We start from the raw sequence: 21,409 nt of genomic DNA, 5'->3' as shown, positions 1-21,409 counted from the left end.
AAGAAGCTGAGACTTTCTAGTTTACTTTATACACCGAGTTGTCTGCCTCTAAGCTCTCTTGTCTTGCAAATTCATGCTATTATGAGAGAGAAAAGTCTTCACAGCCACTCACTTACAGAGTATTAGTTCATAATAAAAATTTGGAGAGAGATGAGGTAAAGTCTGAAACTGGCTTTATCTTTAGCTATGGTGTCTTTATAAAGCTGTGTGTGTGTATTGCAGTTGTTTATTTATTTGATAGTCCTAGAATTTGAATTCAAGACCTTGCACTTGTTAGGTAGGTACTACTTGACTCATACCTCCTACCATTTTGCTTTAATTTTTTTCTTTTTGTTGATTGCAGGGCTTGAATTCAGGGCCTGGGTACTGTCCTTGAGCTTTTTTTGCTCAAGGCTAGTGCTGTACCACTTTGAGCCATAGCTCTACTTCTGATTTTCTAGTAGTTAATTGGAGATAAGAATCTCACGGGGTTGGGGATTATAGTTTAGTGGTAGAGTGCTTACTTAGTATGCTGAGGCCTTGGGTTCAGTTCCTTGGTACTACATAAAAACAACAATGAAAGAAAGTCATTAAGTAAATCATAAAAATAAAATTGAATAAAAAAAAAGAGTCTCATGGACTTTCTTTCCTGGGCTGGCTTTGAACCATGATCCTCAGATCTCAGCCTCCTTAGTAGCTAGGATTAAAGGTGTGAGCCATCAGCACCTGCCATCTTTCATTATTTTGAGATACAGTCTCTGTTTCTTTCTACCTTGGCTGGCCTGGACTATGAATCTCCTATTTATCCTTCCTGGAGTAGCTTAGATGATAGAAGCCTGTTACTGTGCCTCACTTTTGATTGGGATGGAGTCTTGAGAACTCTTCATCCAGGGTGATCTCAAAATGCAATCCTTCTGATCCGTGTCTGGGATTCCTTCCGATCTGTAACTAGGGTTATTGGCATGAGCCACTAAAATACAGCCTGAGTTATTGAACTACTCTGAGACTTTTTTCTACCTATAAATTAGGGTTAGAAATTCTTGCCTCACAGGGCTGCTTGACTTACATAAGGTCCACTACTGGTTTTCAGTAGATGACAATAATTTTTGCTATTGTAAACTCAGTACAAATCTACATGCTAAACAAATATTCCTTCCTATACACACACACACACACACACACACACACACACACACACACAATCGACGAATGTACTGCATATATAACCTTAATACCTGCATTTGACTATTTGTCTTCCAGGATTCCCACATTAAAACCTCGTGCCCAGTGAGATATCACAATGTGGGGTCTTTAAGAAGGGGCTATAACATGAAAGGAACTCTCTAGAATAGGATTAATGTCCTTATAAAATAGACCCAAAGAGAGCAAGTTTGCCTTTCCATCATGTGAAAATATGGTAAGAAGGTCCTCCCTCTCTTTTCCTTCTCCTCCTCCCCCAAGACTAGGGAACTGGAACTTGGTACCTGACTCTTCATTCATTTTCTAGCACTCTGCCAACTGAGCCACACCTCCAACCTCAAGAAGGTACTGTCTGTACATGGGGAAGCAAGCCATCTCCAGGTATTGAATCTGTCAGCACCTTCCTCACAGACTTCCCAAAGTCCAGCTGTTTATATGTTAAAAAGTTGATGGAAAAAATTTTAAAGCAACCAGAACTAAGACTCCCTTTCCCCCTCCCCCATACACACATTTTTATTCTAATAAGTTCTGGAAGGCAGCACATTTTCTTCTGTTTTTCTTTTGTTAAACATCACTGACTTATTCCTGGCATCCCGGATCCTGGCCCACATTGATAGGATCTGCTGATGAGCAAAGTACCGCTTGTTGCCCATGTCTGCCCACTGTCTAGTAGACTATTAAAACACTTTCATTGTTTTATCATGATTGTTGACTCACCTTCTTATGGATTCAATTCTATGAACAATGCATTGGGAATATTTTGTTCAATACTAATTTAATGAAATTTGATGTTTCTAATAAATTCTGATTTTGATATTAACATACACATATACATACTATTAATAACTCATAATCTATTAACATCAAAATTATTTTTACTTAAGGTATTTTTTTTGTTGTTGTTTTTGTGCTAGTATTGAAGCTCATATTCAGGACCTGGGTGCTGACCTTTAGCTTTTTTGCTCAAGACTGGCCCTCTATCACTTGACCCACAGCTGTACTTCTAGCTTTTTGGTAGTTAATTGGAGATAAGAGACTCATGAACTTTTCCTGTTTGGGCTAGCTTTGAACCTTGATCCTCAGATCTCATCTTTCTGAGTAGCTAGGATTACAGGCATGAGGCACTGCTGCCTGACAAGTTCCTTTTTATAAATTAGGTTTTTATGAAGTTGGCTTTGTGAAGTTGGCATTTAGGAAGCAAGAACTTTTTGAGAAAAGGGAGTGGAAGACTTTTTATAACTTATTAGGGTATAGACATGTCCAAGTATACACATAAAGACAAGAGGAATCGACACAGAGAGAGAGGAGACAGGGAAGGAGGAAAAGAAAGAGGGAGGAAGAGTGAAAGAGATTAAGAGGAGAGAAGAGGGAGAGGGGAAAGAGGCATTAAGCAGCAGAGTTTCAAGGGTGGGGGTGGGGAGAAACATATGAGGTCATCTGCTTCAAGCTGCCACAGTGAGATTGTCCTCCATGTGCTGGTTTGAGTTCCTGTGGTTTGCTCAGATCTTGACTAGTTTTCAGTCCTTTTCTTCAAGGTCTTCCAGGCTAGTTCACAATTATTTTGCACATTCTGTCACATGCTTTAGGGAGATCAGCCACAATTTAATAAGCATCTGGATATGTGCACTGAGATGTAGCTTAGAGTCTTTTCCAATTTCAACTTTTTACTTCACTGCAGCAAAAGCTCTCTACCTCCTTGGGATTTTTCCCAGGCACTGAGTTTTTTAACTCCATCTACTGTACTACCCACAAGGGACCCCAAGATTCATGGTTTGTGTCTCTGAGAGCCTTTGTAAAATGAACTAAACGAAGGGCAGTGGTGACAAGTAAGAATATGCAGGTCATCAAGTCCTTCAGAGTGCCAGCCTGTTTTGTTGCAATTCATTTGACTCTTAGGCCCTACATGGTATTTCTTGAGGGTTCATTGTGGAGAGGATTGGGCCATAATTCTTTGGCTCTGAGCTCAACAAAACTTCCTGTCTGATCTACCCCTGTGTGATTAGTTTTTTTTAATACACACACACACACACACACACACACACACACACACACACACACACACACACCTTTATCAGGTATGCTTTACTCTCTCCTCCCTCTCTCTCTGTCTTTCTCTATCTGTCTCTGTCTCTGTCTCAGGGCCTGAGTGCTGTCCCTGAACATTTTTTTGCTCAGGGATGGTGCTCAAACATTTGAACTATAATACTGCTTCTGACCTTTTGGTGGTTAATTGGAGATAAAGAGTCTCACAGACTTTCCTGTCCATACTGGCTTTGAGCCACAATCCTTGGATCTCAGCCTGGTGAGAAGTTAGGATTACAGACATAGCCACCAGTGCCCAGCTTTTCTTTTCTTTTCCTTTTTCTTTTCCACACTCAGTATTTGTTTAATGATTTATTTGCTGAGATCACTGCTTGACTTGGAGTCATTTTCACCAACTCTCAGGAGAAAATAACCACCTGTGACAGTTTAAAAGTGCATTTGTTTTTCCAGGGCCTTTTCCAGGGATGCTTTCATGGTTTATATATCTAGTAAGATAGAGAAGAGGAGATCTTTACTTTCGGGAGACTTGGACTGAAATAAGTGTTCTCTCAGGTCACTTCAAACTCACACGTATCAACACAAATGCACACACACTTTGAGGTCTCAATTGATGAATTCCATAATTTCTTTTTTCATGTCTAGCCATGATCTTTCTTTGCCCCCTCAATTTCCAGAGAAGCCAACTATATTACTCAGCCGTTATTCATGAACTAACCTAGCATTTCTTTCTTTTTCATTTTCATTACTGAAGAATTTTCTCTAGTATTTCAAGAGATTTAATCCCTTCTCTGAGACTCTGGTAGGCATCTTGAGAGACCTGGTAATTATCTATCTATCTATATATCTACATATCTATATACACACACATATATAATTCTTCCTTTGATTTAACACAATATTTTGTACTCAGTAGTAGGGAGTCTTTGTTTTCAATTTAATTTCCCCTTTGCCTATCAAGATCTTGCTGTAGGAGTAAAGAATATATCATTTCAACCCATATACCAAGAGGCATAAGGTCTGGGAGCCCTCTTGTCCTAGCTGGTTGCAGCTGTTAGGTACTCATATAACCCGCTAATCCTTTGTGAAAATTTAATCAGACAGCTGCCTTGATAATATGCAGTTTCAATGACAGCCTCTGTTGGGAAAATAATATGGTATTGTAGTAAGTATTGCGGATTAATGATGTTTCTCTGCAAAGAAATGGCTAATGGACAGGAGTTCCCAAAGTGGGAATGAAAAGTACATGCTATGAGAAAAAAAATTACCTTTAATATTTGCCCTGAGTTGGAAATGCATTCTTTGAATTTAAACCTGTTGGCATCATTGTTATATTAATGGTCTAATTAGACTGTGTCAGTGTGGCTGAGCAGTTCTTTTAAGTGCTTTTAACAAGGATACTATTGTCAAAGAAAAACAGTTCTTTCATTTGAGCCATTAAAATTACAAGGGAGAAAAATGGGGGGAAAACTCACTGCTGGCCACATAGTTTTTCATTCAGCTGTGACTTCTCCAGCCTAATCACCAAGAAACGTGTGCCAGGCAATTCTTGTTTATTCAGCAGTTTGATTTGGATTCTTGTAAAATTAAACATAGGTTGACAAATTAAATCCAATACCACCATCCTGCAGGCCATTGTAAATGTGAAGGAGACAAAAATAACAAACATGAGAAATGTTATTGTAATGGACCAGTGTGAAATCAGATTCAATAAAGCACAAGAATCTTGTTTATAAATATAGTTTAGCGCAAAGATCAACCAATGGTTGCCATTATTTTTTTAAATATATGCCTCCATCCTCTTTCATATACTACTAAAACAGATACTTGTGTTTCTGCAAAGACTGTTTTTGGAGAAAAACTTACCAGAGACATTTATCTGGTACTTGAGTTAAGCAGTTCACTGTTGTATTATCATAGTTTCATGAACTTATGAAACAACCATTTTACATTGTTGGTGATTAATTATATTAAAACATTCAGGCTCCAAATCTAACCTCAAAGTAGTTTTGTTTTTAACAAAAGAAAAGACTTGCAGGTAATCAGAAACTGATAGTCTATTAGAATTTAACTGGAAAGACTTTCCAGCCTTGTTTATGTTTATTCCAAAGTCTAAATAAAAAGACTAAAATAATCTTAAATGAGAAATCAAAGTTTAAAGTCTGATATTGTAAGAATAGGAAACACACACAATATCTAGTACTATGAAGATATAACCAATCTAACACAATTACTTTAATTTAAATCTGCTGACTTTAATAACAGCAACAGCAAAGGTTTACAATGAAGAGAGGCATGAGTTGCTGCTTTGGACATTTCTTTCTGCAGTTTCATGGCACCCCAGTTGCATTTGTCTAAGAAACTGAGTCTTCATTGAAGAATGAAGGCATCCCGGGGATTTAGAGTTGCTTGTGGCTGATGGAACTGTAACTGGCATTCATTCATAGTGACAATGACAATGACCATACATGCACAAACTCTTCTTGGTGTGCCATTTGGTTCTATTTTGGTTCCTCTGTTTCCTTTCATACACCAGATCTTTAACTCCAGCCTGGGAACAATTTGCTCTCCTTTCAACAAATGGTTTTCTCCTTATAGCTTGAATGACTCTATTTATGGAATCCAGAACCCTGAGTCAAGCACCAGGGTTTGATCTCAATACTTTAGGATCAGAGACTCCAGTGTGGCCAAGTGCCTACAGGTAATGAGGATCTTGTGTTTATAGGAAATAAGAGACTTAAAACTAATAGTACAGATGCACGAGTTAGGTTGTTAAATACGTTATTCTATAATGAGAAATGGGAACTCAGAGGCAAGTAAGAACACAGTTTCACTGGTCTTCACATTCTGCCCTGTGGGATGAGCTTTCTGGAAAGCCAAAATAGCCAGTGGCTTCTACTGAGAGAATGATGAATGCAATGCAGTCTAAGCAAGGAAGCATGGGAGGGGACACCAAATAATAGTCCCTGAGCGTCTCTGTCCTGGTGTTGCTACAATGACTTCTCCCTTGTAGGTCTACAGTATCTTTTAAATCTCTTCTTTCAATATGTAAACATGTAAGAAATCATACATTAAGTCATTTGTCAGACAATTCCCCAAATTTCAATCATTGATATATTTTCTTCACAATTTTGCTGTTTGTTCTACACTATTTCTTTTCTAGGCTTAAATGGAGAAGGTGGTTAGCTATATCTTTTTGGGTACTCATAGGAAGAAATCCATAGTTATTGGTGGATATAATGGATTATTGACTATATTTCATCAACTTATGTTCCACAGAAAAATTTAAACTGGGCTTTTTAATATTGCACGTGGAGGTTGCTTTTTTATTTATTTATTTATTTTTATTTTTGTCGGTTATGGGGCTTGAACTCTGGGCTTGGGTGCTATCCCTCCACTCTTCAGCTCAAGGCAAGCACTCTACCGCTTGAACCACAGCGCCACTTCCGGTTTTCTAGTGGCTAATTAGATAAGAATCTCTCGGACTTTTCTGCCCAGGCTGACTTTGAACCGTGATCCTCAGATCTCAGCCTCCTGTGTAGCTAGGATTACAGGCGTGAGCCCCCAGCGGTGCCTGTCTTGCTTTTTTATTTTTAAAGTCTGTTGCTGACCCAAGATATCTATCTTCTAGATGAACCCATGATTTATTGTTTGCGTTCACTCAGCCAGGAGCCATGTAATTTGTATTCCTTACAAATTAACTCCCCTCCGACCCCCACCTTTTGCCAAAGGATCTTATTTTCCCTTCATCTTTGATATTTTAAAAGATCAGAAAACTGACTCACCTTTAAAAATTTGTTGAGCTAGACAATAATATTTTTATCTAAGTTTTTTCTCTTTTAATTTCTAGGTAGTATCAGGGACACCTGTTAGGTGTCCACGTTTGGATCTGCCTCTTTGGAGGCTGGGTGATTCAGAGTTGGTTAAGGAAACAAACGCCTCTTTGTGGGTTTGAAGCATTGGAAGGTCAGGAGGAGTGGAACTTCTTGAGTTATCTGCCAAACTCAGTGTTCAACCCAATGTACCACGGTTTAATTCAAAGCATCATCAAACCTCATTACATCAAACCTCTGTCTGTGTGTTCACTCAGGCTATTGAAAATTTGTACTATAAATAAACATGACACAGATATCTGTGTAATGAGTATATTGTACTCACTCATTCAATCACTAAATCAAAAGTCATCTACATGAAAATTTTTCTTACATTTAGTGGAGTGCTGGTGACTCACGCCTCCAATTCTTGCTACTCAGGAAACTGAGATCTGAAACCTGATCTGATTTGAAACCAACCCAGGCAGACAAATCTGAAACTTTTATGTCCTCTTAACCAGCAAAAAGCTGCAAGTGGAGCTGTGGCTCAAGTAGCAGAGTGCCAGCCTAGACCTGAAAAGCAAAGTTGTAATGGATCCTTTTACCAGCAGCAATGTGCCAAAACACCTGTCCCCCACATACTTATTAGTAATACTTGACAGTAACCAACTTTTGTTTCATTTGACTTGATTTGATTATAGAGCATGTACCTTTCTTCTTTTCAAATTGCCAGTTCACTTTCTGCCATTATTTATTGTTCAGCTGTACTCGGGCTTGAACTCAGAGCCTCATACTAGTTAGGGCTGGTGCTCTGCTCTTTACCATGGAACCACACCTCCAGCCCTGTTTTTTTTTTTGTCTGATTAGATTTGAAATAGGGTCTTGCTTCCTTCCTAGATATGTGACTGGGTACAAGAATAGGTAGGCTAACAGGCACTAGTCCAGATCCCATTGAGAAACGTCCGGGGAGGAGTTTCACTTTTTCTACCCAGGCTGGCATCAAACCACAGCCCTCCCAATCTCAGCTGCCCATTAGTTATTGCCTATAGCTGGTATGCATTTGTAAATACTCTTCAGGGACAGTAACCTTTGGCTTGTTATTTATTTTGCAAATGTACTTTTCTAGTTCCACTGTCTCTATTTTTAATCTTACAGTATTTGTAAAAAGAGCTTTAAATATTTATGTAGTCAAATCTAGCCTAATTGCCTCTTGCATATATTCCTTCTTTCCATGGATCAAAAAAGGAAAGCAACATGGAAGTTGGTCCATTAGGAGTTTAGTTTATAATCTATTTCTGAAGGGATTAGACAACTGTACAATCTGTTTGTTCTACCTTTGGATAGATCGAAATTGTTTTAAGATGTTGAAAGTGTTCACTTATAATGTTTACCTAAGTCAATTTAAGAAGGATTTTCAGGCAGGCAAGGTTGAAATCACTAACTAAGCTTACCTTCTGACTTATCTTCTGTCTCAACTGTGTATTATACACATCAATGTTGGATTTGGATGTTAATATGGACCACTGGATAGGAGCTGGGTTGGTTAGCCTTAGGGTTTAATCTTAAGCTTCCTTTCTGGTGCCAATTACTGGCATTGGAAAACCTCACTGACATTTTTCCAGTGACAAAAATGGTCTTTATCCATAATTTCTGTTCCAACTTGCTCCAGGGTAAATTTAAGTCTTACTGAATTCAGTGTACAACAAGACTGTCCATCAGGCAAAGGTTTCTAGGGCATGGAGGTTGTGTGAGGCCTGGGCTACAAAGCATGTTTCTAAATAAGCTCCTGGTTCAAGAGGTAGGAATTAGGGACAGGGCAAAGTCCTAGTTCACCATTTTCCTATTTCTTTCATTAGAATGATCTCTGGATTCTATTTTTGTCTTCCTTCTTCAGAGATCAAACTCATTTATGCATAGCTATCATTCTCTCTCTACTCTTGTCATTGATCTTTCTCAGATTATTACTAAATGGTAGCAGATTTTTTTCCTCCCATCTGATTTTGTGTGTGTGTGTGTGTGTGTGTGTGTGTGTGTGTGTGTGTGTGTGTGTACTGGTAAAGGGGCTTAAACTCAGGCCTTGTACTTTCACTCAACTTTTTTGCTCATTGCTGCTACCATTGAGCCATGCCTCCACTCCAGCTTTTGGGCTAGCTTGATGGAGATAAGAATCTTGTAGACTTTTGGGAATGGGTTGGCTTTGAACAGAGATCCTCAGATCTCAGCCTCCTGAGTAGCTAGGGTTTCAGCTGTGGGCTACTAACACCCAATTCAACATCTGAATTTTTTTTAAAGGGAAGGATGCAAATCTGAATCCTTGTTTCTTTTAAATACTGTTGAACCTCAACCCTTTTGATATAGTCTTTCTCAGCATCCATTGGTAACTTGTCTGCATTGTGTTCATTGTCATTATAGCCCCAAGGTTGTGATACTGCCTCTTTTACTGCTCATCTGTTTAGGAGATGTTGGTCTTCCTTTGAGGCAGAATTGTGAACTCCCCAGTTCTGAAGATGCACACTCAGCAGAGTCCAACAGGCATTGGGCATCCTGTAAATATCTGTTTAATATATCTGTGTTAGAACAAAGAAAAGATTTGACTCCAATGTGCTGTTAGAACCTTGGCTTGGGGAAAGTGGGAGTTAATTTCTTTTGGTATAAACACTTTGAAAAAAAATAGTAGTATTACAATTGGACATTAATTGGATAGCAATTAAAAAAGAAATATGATGACTCTCAGATAATTCTTTTAGGGGAAATAGCCAAAGAATTAAGACATGGTTAGACTATGTGTCTGTAGAAAAGAAGAAAATAAACTCAGAGAGTAAGTAAAGGGACACAGTCTAACATGATGCTCTGGTCACTGGATCATAGATTAGTTTAGCTAGATTTCATTAATCTTAAAACATCACCAAAATAAAGTGGATAGTAATGGGTATGTAACCCACTAGGCCAAAAGTTAATTAAAGACATCTGAAGTTCACATGATTGAATAATCTCAAGATTCATTTAGACATCACAAAAGAATTTTTTGCATACCAAAATATCTTGTAGAACGGCTTTTCTAAAAATGCTCAAAATGTGTCACCGCAATTTTAAAGAGGAGTATATTGTCAATGGACGTCAAAGGCCAGTGTTTTAGACAGACACTAATTAATTCCAGAAATTTAACGAGTATTTTGCATTTTTGTGCAACCCACATCCAAGAATAGACCAGACAAGATTTTTCTTATTACAAAATTCATCTAATGTCTTTGCAGAGGATTTTTTTCCATTCAATATAGACATGTACACTCATGCACACCTACACACACACACACACACACATACCACTTGTAAATTCTTGTACCTTTTTAATCACAGCAAGATACTTGAAGTCCTTAAGTGCATACAGATTGCCTCTATGGTTCAATGGTCAGTAAAAAAAAAAAAAGGGACAATTAGGAACAGTCCTATATCTTACAAAATCCACTGGATAAGGTTTTTTGTCTTTACTGGATGAGCAGATACATGTTCTCAGATGGGAGGTCAATTGATTCTTAGTTCCTTGACAATCCCTGGGCTAAGTGAGGGCTATGAGTAGCTGTATGTGAAATTTGGGTGTTTTCTCCAATGTAGAAAGGAAAGTAGAATTCTAGTTTACTTCATGCTCAGAATTCCTTTCTCTCCTGGTAGAAAACTAGCCAGAATGTAGGGCTTGGTGTATGTCTCCAGTGATACGAACTCCTGCAACTGAGTTCAAGTTTCAGTCCTGCCAAAAAGAAGAGAAGGTGGCGGGGTGGGGGGCGAGGGGTAGAAAGAGACAGAGACAAAAACGCAGAGAGAAACACAGAAGAACACAGAAACAAGTTTGTCATTGATATTGATGGTTAGATCAGAGACTATTTTGACACTTTGGCTTTGTCACGAGAGTACAAGGTTGAATTGCAATCCCTCTCCACTTCTGTAGGCTTTAATTGCAAGCACATAGTGGCTAACCTCAGAGAGCCTTTTAATAATTACTGATTTGTTGCGTAGCTTCTCAAGTGTGACTGTAGCCAATAGGGTTGCGGACAGTGTCAGCTGAACCTCATTTATTGTGTTCCTTACCTCACTCTGACCCTAGATAGATAGAAGAAAAATAAAAAGAATACACGGACTCAGAAATTAAAACAGAATCAGAAAGTAAAAGCTGATAAACCAGAGCAGCCAGCTCTACTTCCTTTACCTCCTTTTAGATGCTAAATAAATTAACCGAATTGGGAAACAGAACAAAAGGCATGTTTGTCTTTTAGATGTTAAGAACCTACAGATTCATTCAAATAAATAGAGAGGAAATTAAAGGGTATGCCTGGCAAATTGAAGTCCTAAACCTCATTCTTATTGTCCCTATATTTTGGGTAAAGTCAGACCACTTGGCATAGTAACAGGACCTACATTTTGCTACATCTTGCGATAGACCACCTTCACCCATTGTCTCTAGTTATTAGGGGATGCATGATGGTGTGTATTTTCCCAGATCAGAAAATAACGACCATAGCAAAATAGCCATTTCTTTTTGAGTATGTCTGCTCTGACTCCTGCATTTCAAGTCAGAGGTGTTCACTTTTCTTTCTTCCTGTTATCCCCCTACTTGGTCCTTTTTTAAGAAAATAAACCCTTGCTAAACTTCCACTTTAGGAAATTCAGATTTGTGTGTGTGTGTGTGAAAGAGAGACAGAGAGACAGACAGAAGAGAGAGAGAGAGAGAGAGAGAGAGAGAGAGAGAGAGAGAGAGACTCCTCAAAATGCCGTTTCCTTCTTAATCCTGTAAGCTGCAAGGAAACCTGGAAACTAAGGGACTCCCTCTTCCTTCTTCCCTTCATTCCTCTAGTAAACAGCCCTAAGAGACTACCTAAGAAGAACCTAAAACTTGATTAGGAATAGAGTAAAAGCTGAGAATGGGGAAGCTCTGATAAGATTTGTGTGTGTGTGTGTGCGTGGAATACTACGTAAAGTCACTTGAAGGGAGACCCAATTTCTCTCTACTAAAGCCAGGGCATTTCCCCTTCCCCAGGAAAGTATTCCATGATGATTATCATGAATATGTTGCTTCCTCTTTCCTCTTCTAAAAGGAACAAAATGAAACAGCAAGGTGATTTAGAAACTAGTAAATGTTTTTGAATCATAATGTCTAGTATTTTTCAGTACCTTCTTATTGAGTTAGTTGGGAATATGGCTGCTCATGGTCTTAGGTTTGAGGTGGTAAAGTAGGTCTTAGGATAGGTTTGAGGTGGTAAAGTAAACTAGGTGGGCAATGGTGCTATCACATTTTCTTTCTCTTAAAATGTATTTTTATTATAGAGACGATATACAGAGGGATTACATTTACATGACTCAGGTAATGAGTACATTTCCTTTCTTACAGTGTCATCCGTTTCCTCATTCTCACTCATTCTCTCCCTCCTGTCTCCACCTAGGAGTTGTATAGTTCACTTTCACCAATGTCTAGTGAACTCACTGCTGCGCTTTTTTCCCCTTTTTCCTTCAAGTTTTGTGCCCCCTCCCTCCCAAAGATACACACATGAATCATCCAAACTAAACACTAAAAAAAGAAAAAAGAAAAAAAGTCTTTTGTTTCCGTATCTGTTTCAGTATGTATATTATTTTATATAAATATGCAGAGGTGCTTAGGCATTGTGCCTTTGTGATTCTCCCTTAAAAGTATATCCTCTTTTGGTCTCACTGTATGTGAGACTCTAAAATCCTGTATGATTTGTCATAACCCAATACATTTTAGATTTAACTTCCACATATCAGAGAGAACATATGCCCTTTGTCTCTGATCTTGGCTTACCTCATTTAACATGATTTGTTCTAGTTCCATTCATTTTCCTGCAAATGACATTATTTTATTTTTTCTAATGGCTGTGTAAAATTCCATTGTGTAGGTTTCACATTTTTTTTTTGATCCACATATCTTTTGTGGGGCATCTGGGCTATTTCCATATCTTAATAGTGTGGCAATGAACATGAATACAGGTTTTCTTTTCATATTCTAGTTCATGATGTTCAGGGTAGATGCCTAGATGTATCACATTTTCTTTACCAGAACTTCTGGCCATGTAATCAGAGCAAGTGCTTTATTCTTTCCCTTTTATGCACAGAAACAGAAGTGAGATAACCCCAGAGGCAAAAATAAGTAAATAAAAAATATCAGCACTTGGGAGGGAATTTCATTATTCTGTAGTCATCTTGATGACTACTCATTCTTGCAAATTACAAGACAGAAATCAGTCTCTCCAAAGAAAACTGCCCTTTTAGTTCAGGGCCTCAGGGAAGATCTTTGATGAACACTCACTTCCTTGATGTGCCCTTCCTTCATTACAAATCACTTTTCATGAAACTTACAAGAAGGGACACGAGTGCAGGCACCTAGTTAGTTGCAAGCAGGGTGAGTAAGCCTGGGTGGGGCACTTAGGGTGGCTCAGGAGGGGCAAATGGACAGGGGTAGTCTCTGGATTCAGAACAATTTTTTTTCACAACTCTTGATCATTGTGTGCTGCAGAGGAGAAATGTATCTGTCCTGTGCTCTTCTGTCTTTTGCTTCTAATGTCACTTACTCCCTGTGTCCAAACACATACAGTTCATCTGACTGACTGCCATGTGCTGTAACCTGGGGCAAATCACATCACCTCTAACAATTTCCGCTAATTTATAAAGGGAGTATAACAGTTGTGACTAGCTGCTCACTGGCAGACTTTGAGACTTTGCCAGTGGCACATATGTGTCCACCTCTGGACACCCATGCCAGGATTCCAGCTAGATGTGTGAACTCAGATGCGTTCTCTTCACTTTCTCAGCTGAGTAGGATTCTTCTTTATAAAGATCCATGTTCTCAGAGTCCCTAATGTATTATATCCTCTTGGTTGCATATCTGAGATCTGACCCACCCGTTCATTTACCTAGGCCAGGGGAATGATCGATCACCTGAAGAGACTAAAATAATTTCCATGTCTTCTTTGAAATAGTTTCTGATTTTTACTCTTCCAGTTTTTCATAAGGAACAGAATATTAAAATTAGAAGAAGCTAACTGTGATGATAGATGTCTATAATCCCAGACAAGGTAAGAGGATTCACAAGTTTGAGGCCAGCATGGACAACCAAATAAGATCCTGTATCAATACAACAATAACTAAAAGAGCTTAATCACCATTACCACCAATAATAACAAAAAAAATAAAACATAAGTACTAGAGGAGACCTTGGAGATAATAGTCCCAACCTCCTGTCTCAGTTCTGAAAAGGGGAATAAGACTGACATGACTTGCTTGTGGTTAGCAGGGGTAAACAAAACCAGGGTCTCCTATCCAGAAGCAAGAAGACCTTCAATGCACACCATTGGCTAGTATTTCCAGTCCAAAATCCTGTCGTTCATGAGGCTTGAACTCAGGGCCTGGGCACTGTTTCTGAGCTTTTTTTGCTCAAGGTTAATGCTCTATTACTTTGATTCACAGCTCGACTTCCAGTTTTCTGGTGGTTAATTGGCGATAAGAGTCTAAGAGACTTTCCTTACTGGTCTGGCTTTGAGCTGTGATTCTCAGATCTTAGCCTCCTGAGTAATTAAGATTACAGGTATGAGCCATCGGTGCCTGACCTCAAATCTTTTAAAATATCACTTTCTCCATGAAACTCACAGTTTTTTTAAAATCAATTTTTACTGAAATTTCATAACATTAATAACAATCACTGTGTTAGTGGTTAAATACACACACATGCACAAACACATACACTTACGGGACTAAGAAAGTTGGGGTTTGATCCATTTTATAAGTTTAAAATTTAATCTCTGATGAATGGCAAGATTATTTAATTTTGTTTGAAAGCAGGTCTAATGCACTTATGAGAAAGGGCAGATTATTTGCCAAACTAATGATAATCCATCAATGAATGTTTGTGATTATTTCAGGCAAAAACACAGAGGACTGTATAACTAGAGCTGAGCCAACCCCCAAAAGTCTAAAAACCAGCAGAAAAACAATTACAATGATACCTTGGGATAAAGGTGCTTTGTTGGGCTGCTTTATTTTCTGTTTTTTGGACTTTAAGTCACCAACGCAAATATATTCTAATACAAATATGTCCCAAGGAGAATGGGGGTGATTTCTGTTGCAATGAGAAGCAAGATGAGGTGAATTTCGGGGGAGGACAGTGAGGTTCTGAGATGTCTAGTGAATGGTCCTGTTCATGGTCAGGATTCTTAGCTAGAAGGCACAGCTAAGGTTCATGAATACACGTTATTCACGTTGAAGGTCCATTTCCTTGAAACTAGTAAGCGTCAGATTGGAGTGCTGGTTTTTCTTGGGTTTCCTTCCTCACACCAAATCTTTTTTTTTCCCCTCTCACTTTTCTCTCTTCTTACAGTCTCCTAAACCAAAGTGTTCAGCTGCGTTACCTTGTGGAACTGAATGAGATCGTTACAAAGTGCTCCACTGGAAGACAGCCATCTTTGCCCAGAAATGCACTTGACTGCAAGATAAATGCATTCAAAAGGTTTATCTTGAGAAATACATCCCTGAAAACATCAGACTAGTGATGGCAAAAAATAATTCTGCCTATGAAGCATTCTCTGCAGGAAGTATTTCTGATAATGGTTTAGCTTAATGACAAGAAAAAAAAACCCACCAGGATTTCGGGTCACCGCAGTGCATAGTGAAACTGCAAATTCAAACTGCTTCAATCCTGTCCTCCAAACAGAGAGGTCATCTGTGAAAACAATCTTATTTTCACTTAACTTTCTGGGAACCCCTCCAAGGCACTGTGGATCGCCAACTTTTTTGACCTTCAGCCTCCTTTACTGATCCCATAGGAAAACTGACCTTGGAACCATAGAGAGGAGGGGACCAATTTCCAGGATGAGGTGGGGCCAGAACAGAGGTACTGTGTTCTCTACGTGTTCATTGGCCAAACACATGGGTTCTCCTGCATCGAGGTCCACAGAAGCGCTGAGGCCTCAGAAACATGGACAGAAGTTCTGCAGAAGATGTCCATGAATCCTAAAGCAAGATGTGGACAGTCACACTGTCAAATGGGATGAAGACTTTGGCAGCCATCCAGGAACAATTCTCTGAAGCATTAAGAAGAAAATAGTTTCTCTCCTCTAGATGCAAAGCTGGTGGAGGGCTCCATAATCTTCAGAACCTCTTAGGATTGAAGTGAAACTCAAAGAACTCAAGGTTGCCTCTTAGAACTGCTTCTCCAGGCCAGGAAAGTACACTCATAGATTCCCACTATGTACAAGGAATTCCTTAGGTGCTCAACTGTCCTGTTTGATAATTAAGAAATAATGTCTCATGGGACATCCATCTGCTTATTGAGCTTACTAGGAGAGGACACACACACACACACACACACACACTTTTGAGGTACCATGGGCTTTGTGTATTCTCTCCTTAGACACGCAGCAGATTGGAGGTCAGTGCTTTTAATCTTCTTCCTATTGTGTGTGAGGGGGGATGCATGCATGCACATGTGCATGTGTGCGTACATGTGTATGTTTAAGTGCTGGAGCTTAAAATGAGTCTTTCTTGCTCAACTTTCTCACTCACAGCTTGTGCTCTATCACTTGAGCCATGTTTCCAGCCTGGCTTTGTGCAGGTTCATTGGAGACCAGTGTTTCCTTTTGATTGTCTGTCCAGGCTAGCTTCAAACTGTGTTCTTCCAGGTCTCCTGAGTGGCTAGAATTACAGGCATGAGCCACTGGCGCCTGACTCCTGATATGTCTCTTTTTTTTTTTTTTTAACTTTGTTCATCAGCTCAGGGCTTCAAAGCATTCAGCTATTAAGGCAGATTTTATTAAGTAACAATATCTTCATTTTCCTTACCCACTGAAAATCTAATTAGTGTGACAGCATTACTACTGTAACCTGACAGAATTCTAGCCAAAGGCTAAGAAGTTGCTCTTTGAGTGGGTCTCTGTAGCCTGAAAACAGGCCTTGTAGTATTTTTAATTTCTGAAATTAGCTTGTAGAAACCATCCTTATCATTTGTAGGTCTTAAGAATCCCGAGGACTTCTTGTGTCTTAGAAGAAAATTGCGAAGGATGTGGAGCTTTGCTTCTTAGAGGGCTTGTTACCTGGGTGACACTGAGAAGGTTCACCAGCATTGAGTCTCAGGTTTCCTATCTAAAAGATATCACCTGAAAACAGTGCTTATCGCACAGGGTTGCTACGAAGATTAAATAAAACAATGAGAAGACTGGAAAGCTTTGAGGAGTATAGCTTTGGTGGGGGTAGGGAGCAAATTTCACTGTAGAAATCAACTGAGTAAAAAGCTTGGTATAATAGGTTTAAAATAAAACCCTGTTTCTTTTTTATTACATTAAAAATCACTCAAACAAATAAAACTGTGAAAAAAGAAATATTTCTGAGAGCTTCATAAAGGGTTAAAATTAGTGGATATGAGTATGTGTGTGTGTGAGAGAGAGAGAGAGAAAGAGAGAGAGAGACATACACATTTATAGGTCTTCTGTGGCTACTTTCATGGAAGAGAGGAAACACTGTGATAATGAGGGTTTTTTAGGATTGAACTCAAGGCCTTGCACTAGGTAGGCTGGTACCAGTCCAGCCCTAGTGTTCATTTTTTTGGATAGGGTCTCACTTCCTGCTTAGTTGCCTGCACAAGTTAACATGCTTCGACTATGCTTCCTGTCATTGCTCAGATCACGCACACGTGCCACTGCATCTACTTTCCCTTCCCTGGAAACAGGGTCCTGCATTTTTCTGACCAGGCTGGTATGGTACTGTGATCTTCCTGTCTCTGTCTCTCATGAGGCGTGGGGTGACAATTTCAGAGACACTGTGCCCATCTATGGATTGAGAAGGAGTCTCACAAAATTATTTTTGTCTGGACTGGCCTTGAACTGAGCTCCTCCTGACCTCAACCTCCTGAATAGCTAACATTACAGGTGTGAGCCACTTGTGTGCCTGGTTGTGATCATGAATTTTAAGCCTTTTCACAGTCAAGAGCATCCAGTAAGGACAGAAAGAAGGGACTAAGTATGAACTCTGAGGATCTATGGAAACAATTTAGAAAGTATTCCTTGTCTTTTTAGACTTACAACGCACACTGTGGTGTGAGCCTGTTTCCCAGAACAGAGCACTAAAGAATGTGGGATTCCAAATTGGATCAACGTTCAACTCACATTTCACCTCATTAACTCTGTGACCTAAGAAAGTTATATAAGTTCATTATGAGAATTCTTTTTTTTTTTTTAAAGTGTAGTTAAAAAGATGGCTGTTCATTTCCTGGGCATACCAAACCCTTGATGGGGATGGAATGTAGTACGTCCACGTGTTTCAACTTTACCTTTTCCTCTTTCTCCTAGTGTGGTAGGTAATATGAATCATAGTTTAGTTCCTGTGGAACCAGTTGAATAGAAAGGGAACTAGGGGGTGGGGTGATGTCCACACAGATTCCTATTTGTAAGGCCTTGGCTATCACATTCTTCAGTTGAGTTTGAGGCAAGTCAGTGAAAACAAGAAACCTTTTGTTCAACCATGTTTAGCCAAGTACTTTTTGAGATGGCATTTCTTTATCTTAATCTTCTAAATATCCAGGAACTACGGCTGTTTTAGAATTTTTGCAAGAGAGATATTGACATTGTTAGGAGACATATGTATATTTGTATATAAATATATATATGAACAAATATATATACATATATATATTTATGAACAAAAGTAAGTTTGGAGTTGAGAAGCAGGAATTTTTTTTTGTTGTAGGTTATTCAGTTACTGCTTACAACAGACCATTTGAACACTCAAAATGAGTGTTCTTTGAAGATCCTGAGAACCTGCTGATGGTTCCTCTTACTTTAAGCCTCTTTCTATCCAAATTCCTTGGATTTAGCTGGGATGATATTAGCTGATGGACACAAGCTATTACATTCTCAACTTTCCAGAACAGAATTGGAGTGAGGCCACTTCTTTCTCTGGAAGTAGGTGTTGTAGTTGAATTGAAGCTCATGAGTTTGAGTCCATGGGACTAGATAGTGGCAGAGATTTAACCTTATAATTAACTGGGTTCACTAAGAAAGTATTCAGAACTGCAAGACTCCATTAACAACTGTTGGAAACACTTTGTTTGGCTCCCTATCTATTCTTCCCTTTACCTCCCTTTTGACAAGGTCTGATCCAGTCGTCCAATGTTGGCAGTTTGGTTATAGTGGCACCTAACTAGTCTCAGGCCTGGCATATCCAAACACCAATGAGGAGGCCCTGTGCTGGCCAATCTTGTTTTCCTTAGCAACATTTCCATTTGTGTTCTGCCAGGTGCTCAACACCATGACCTCATGTAAAAAAAATCAAAGGACTAGAGAACAAGGTTGAGCTGACTTAGCTGTTGACTAACTACAAATTGACTTGGACGAATTGACTTCTATGTTTTTACCTTCCTAATACGCAAAAGTTATAAAAATTCCAATCTTATCTAGTCCATTTCAAGAATAATGTCCCTCTAATGTGTAATATATATATATGAACTGGAAAGAAAAATTGAATATACTTTCAGAGTTTTCCAGTATGTTTTTGAATATCAGACATGCTGAAGCTGAACAGAAAACCAGTCTTGTGTGTTACTATAGCACTGTGGAGAAGCATGGGCTGTGCATTTGAATGTCCTGAGACCCTTCACCTTCTTCAAAACCACCTCCACCACTGGTGTTATCAACAGTTCATTCCAGATAAAAGCCAGACAAACATTTCACCATTTCTCTCAGAGCTTAGCACCTTCATAAATTCAGTTTTCCATAATTCTCCATGTAATTCTTGGGAAGTCACCCGGGTTTACAGCAAATCACACGAGAGAGCTTAGTGTCTATAATGGCTTCACTTCTTGAATCGAATTAATTGCTCCAGCCACTATAACTTCTAGCACAAATCTGACCTAAGGAGATTTGTTTCACCTACATAAGTAACTGACCAAAATGTCAAATGCTTATGCAATTAAAGGAGACATATTAAGACCTAAAGATGAACAGTTTCTGCTCATTAAAAGTTCCATAATATATAAGTATGAAGAAAAAAATCCCTTATTTTCTTGATGATTGCTTAAGAGTCACTCCATAACTTGTTTTATAGTTAGTCAGCATTTTCCTGATGTTAAACCTCCAGGCAGAGGAGAAGCTCTTTCCAAAGCCACAGCTCTTATGCCTGAGGTATCAGGTTTGCTAAGAGTCATGCTCAAGTTTATTAATCACTGAACTGGGAGAGTTTTTACAGTACTTTTTACCCTGGGTAGGATAAAAACTCCCTCTGGATGGTAACGAATATGGGCTATACCTTCAGAGAAGTCTATTTTCTATCAACTATGCAGTTGCTCTAAAGAGGGATTCAGTTAGGCCAGAGCTTTAGGTAACAGATTGCCTTCCATCAGTAAATGATTGACCTGGCTGCCTGAAGCGGTAAGGTTAGGTAAATAGTCTTGATTCTGCTCCAGTAATTTCAGGATGTTTAACTCCCTGGATTCCAAGTCAGAAAAATGCACATAGCTTCCTGAGAGATCCTGTCTTTGGAAATTGATGCTGCTCTGAATGGACCATGTGTCCCTCAGAATTATCCACATGGAATTATAAACCTCTCTGGGTATATTTTGTTAGTGGAAACAATTCATAGCTGCAAAATTCTGGAACAAAGCCATGTCTGTAGGATCAAAACCCAAGGAAAAATTTCTATCTCAAATGTGATTCATGAGAAGGAATGGTTAAAAAAAAATAAATCATCCAAAATTTCGAAGTAAGGAGCACCATCACTTTCAGAGGGAAGAAAATATGGAAGGAACATTCCCCAGAATGTTCTTGAAATGCTGACAAATGCCCAAATTCCTGTGACACACATTTAGATCTACCCCACCATGTCCTTTGGCATATCAAGAGACATTCTGTTTACCAGGCTAGTTCCAGGTGCTTGTTTTGTGATCTTGATAAAAAGGCCAACAAAAAAGACAGATTACCTACCTTCGTTGCTGTTTTTCAATGCAGATTCTTCTGTAGTTTTCTTCCGACTTAGCAGTCAGAGCTCCTGGCTGTTCCAACACTGGCTGAGAACATTCGGGACCTTGAAAAGAAGCCGGAATACTTGCTGCTTCTCTTCCCAAGCAAGAAAGTGAGCTTTTCCATTCCCTTCCTCTCTCTAACCTCTGCAGACAGTGGACACAGGCAACAACTTGCTTGCAACCAGGTATGTTGACACATGTGAAGGAGGGAGTCTGCGCTGGTCTCCACTGCTGGCCTAGCCAATCATTGTACACTAGACTAGGTTCTTCATTGTGTCCAGTCTAGCCAGAGAACTGGAGGACAAAACCAGAGAGCAGGACAGTAAAGAGCCAGAAAGCAGGCTGAGAGCTGACAATCCAGCAAAGTGATTAC

This window comes from Dipodomys ordii, unplaced genomic scaffold, assembly GCF_000151885.1.
Source record: "Dipodomys ordii isolate 6190 unplaced genomic scaffold, Dord_2.0 Scaffold111, whole genome shotgun sequence".
Taxonomy (NCBI): domain Eukaryota; kingdom Metazoa; phylum Chordata; class Mammalia; order Rodentia; family Heteromyidae; genus Dipodomys; species Dipodomys ordii.
Note: the sequence above shows the minus strand (reverse complement) of the source record.